Below are 3744 nucleotides of genomic sequence, written 5' to 3' on the forward strand. Positions count from 1 at the left end.
TGTTAGGATCTTAGTCAGATATGACTGTACTGCGCAGCAGAGCACGAGTAAATGGCTCAGCTTCAAAATGTTACTGATCAACTTAGTGATACCCGAGCCCTGCTCGTACCCTAGTTATTGATGAAAAACCAGGCCCTACCCCGAAGTATAATGTCGGGGCCCCTCGGGCTTGAGTCTGGTAGCAGAGCTCTATCCCCTAATGACATCACCCGTTTACCCCCTCTACAGAGCCGGCTCTAACACTAGTGTGTGCGTGTGTTGGTTTGTGTGCGTGCGCTGTATATCCTCCAGTCTCATAATGTACTGTACTCTACTGTACTGTACTGTACTCTACTGTTCTCTGATCTACTGTACTGTACTCTACTGTACTGTACTCTACTGTACTATGTACTCTACTGTACTCTACTGTACTGTATTTGAGATTCAGCTAATTTTGTTTAATCCTGCCCTGCTATCCTCCAGCAATAAAGGCAATATAATGAAATCATGAATCACACACACACACACACACACACACACACACACACACACACACACACACACACACACACACACACACACACACACACACACACCACACACACACACACACACAGTAGAAAACAATGAATTCACAACAGTAAAGCTTTTCCTCCTATATTGAGAGCTTCTCCCTGTTTTTCCCAGCCAGTGCGTTGCCACGCCGACACGTTATTACACACATTCATCACACTGTAAAACACATTCTGCTCTCAATCAAGTTTATCACTCCTCTATTACCACACCCTTCCTCCCTCCCTGCCTCCCTGCATCCCTCCCTGCATCTCTCCCTCCCTGCCTACCTGCCTCCCTGCCTCCCTCCCTCCCTCCCTGCACCCCTCCCTTCCTTCCTTCTTGCCTGCTTGCCTCCCTGCCTCCCTGCCTGCCTGCATCCCTCCCTCCCTGCCTCCTTGCCTCCTTGCCTCCTTGCCTCCTTGCCTCCCTGCCTCCCTGCCTCCCTGCATCGCTCCCTCCCTCCCCCTCCCTACCTGCCTGGCTGCCTGCCTGCCTGCCCCCTCCCTCCCTCCCTCCCTCCCTCCCTGCCTCCTTGCCTCCTTGCCTCCCTGCCTCCCTGCCTCCCTGCCTCCCTGCCTCCCTGCCTCCCTGCCTGGCTGCCTGCCTGCCTGGCTGCCTGCCTGCCTCCCTCCCTCCCTCCCTCCCTCCCTCCCTCCCTCCCTGTCCCTTTCACTTGCCTCGTTTATACAAGAATCATTCTGCCAGAGATAGGGGGAGGACGGAGGAATAGTGGGAGAGAAGGAAAAGGTAAAAGAGAAGAGGATAAAGTCAGATAGTGACACAAACAAAGAGAAATTAATAGAGAGAGAGAGAGAGAGAAAGAGAGAGAGGAGGAAAGGGAGATACATTGTGTTGGACACTTAGGTCTAGCTTTGTAACTTACGTGTTGGTTCAATAGTTTAGACAGAGCTTTAGATGAGTAGCCATGCAAACTCTATAAAACTGACACAAGCACAATGTCATGTACTGATATGGTGAGGTTCCTACAACGCATACAGCTCCACAACAGACACTCAAACCCACAGAGAGCAAATCGAACCCTATAGCTACGTACTCCTACACAGTTCACACTCATTCTGCTTTATACTGTATAAACAGTATATTCACACGCCCATGCTCAAATTTGTCCTTGGACGCACACACTCACACAACGCCCAGTGACGTACCTTTGTTGAGAGTCCCTGTGACTAGTTTGTGCAGGGACAGTACACATTTCACTAATCCCTGTTTACAGCGCTTAGCACAGCCTGCCATCCTGACTCCAAGCTGGGCCAAAGCAGGCCAAGACAGACCCAAGGGTGCCAATGTGGTCTGGAGCTGGAGGTGCAGTCTATGGCACTAGCCTGAGTCAGATGTCTAAGGAGTTGAGAAGATACGCAGTATTAAAGGAGGACCTCTCCTGAATCTCTCTTCCTGGGCTGAAAAAAAACTGTGATCTCACCCTCTGTTTCCCAACCTCTGTTTCCCAATCTCTCCCTCCCTCCATCACATACCCCTCCTCTTTCCCCCTAAATATGTCAAATTCTCTGTCTCAAAGAAAGCGAGGGAGAGAGAGAGCGAGGGAGAGAGAGAGCGAGGGAGAGAGTCAGAATATCACAGATTTAAAAAAAAAAATAAGCTCTGATGTTAAAATCCAACTTTTGACAATCATACATCTTCTTCTCCCCAAATGACTCCAAACTTCAAGAGGAAACCTTGAATAGACAGTCCAGTGTGCTCTGAGTGTCCGAACATATCCTGCTTTATTTTAGTCCTCTTTCTTCCATGCTCTCTTTCACCATTTCTCTCTTCCTCTGAATTAACAGAGTGGTAATCCACCTATGGCACCACTACCGGTGGGCAGCTCCCAACAATGCAGGGCAACGCACCCTTTCGCTTTCTCTCTTTGTCTCTCTTCCTCTCTCTCTCTCTCTCTCTCTTTCTCTCTCTCCTCCCTCTTCCTCTACCCCTCACACACACAACCCCCTACACTGTGCTCACATATGTTCTGCCTCTGTACAATTCCAGTCCATTATCACACTAACAGCCATGAAGTCAGCGGATGGATATTCTCCAATCTGTACTTAAGCAACAAATATCATACATACTCAGTCTAAAATCTCACTTCACCTTCAATCTGTCAGCCAATCATAATAGGGTCTAATTAAGCCTGCTTTCACAGGTAAGAGATCAGGGACCTTAAAGTGTAGGCTCTGCCTCCGCCTTCTCAATCTCTCCAGTTCAGACCCGGTAGCTCTCCTTCCTAAGCAAACACACTTCAGCTATAAGTGTGTGTGTGTGTGTGTGTGTGTGAGAGAGAGAGAGAGAAAGAGAGAGAGAGTGAGAGTGAGAGTGAGAGTGAGAGTGAGAGTGAGAGAGTGAGTGAGTGAGTGAGTGAGTGAGTGAGTGAGTGAGTGAGTGAGTGAGTGAGTGAGTGAGTGAGTGAGTGAGTGAGTGAGTGAGTGAGTGAGTGAGTGAGTGAGTGAGTGAGTGAGTGAGTGAGTGAGTGAGTGAGTGAGTGAGTGAGTGAGTGAGAGAGAGAGAGAGAGAGAGAGAGCCGTGGAGTGAAACAGGGAGGCAGCTTAAGCCCCACAATCTTCAACATATATATCAACGAATTGGCGAGGGCACTAGAACAGTCTGCAGCACCCGGCCTCACCCTACTAGAATCTGAAGTCAAATGTCTACTGTTTGCTGATGATCTGGTGCTTCTGTCCCCAACCAAGGAGGGCCTACAGCAGCACCTAGATCTTCTGCACAGATTCTACCAGACCTGAGCCCTGATAGTAAATCTCAGTAAGACAAAAATAATGGTGTTCCAAAAAAGGTCCAATTGCCAGGACCATGAATACAAATTCCATCTAGACACCGTTGCCCTAGAGCACACAAAAAACGATACATACCTCGGCCTAAACATCAGCGCCACAGGTAACTTCCACAAAGCTGTGAATGAGCTGAGAGACAAGGCAAGAAGGGCCTTCTATGCCATCAAAAGGAACATAAAATTCCACATACCAATTAGGATCTGGCTAAAAATACTTGAATACTTGAATGCTTGAATCAGTTATAGATCCCATTGACCGTTATGGTTGTGAGGTCTGGGGTCCGCTCACCAATGAAGAATTCACAAAATGGGAAAAACACCAAATTGAGACTCTGCATGCAGAATTCTGCAACAATATCCTCAGTGTACAACGTAAAACACCAACTAATGCATGCAGAGCAGAATTA

The sequence above is a fragment of the Salmo salar genome, chromosome 09 (genome assembly GCF_965601325.2).
Source record: "Salmo salar chromosome 09, fSalSal1, whole genome shotgun sequence".
In the NCBI taxonomy this organism is placed as follows: domain Eukaryota; kingdom Metazoa; phylum Chordata; class Actinopteri; order Salmoniformes; family Salmonidae; genus Salmo; species Salmo salar.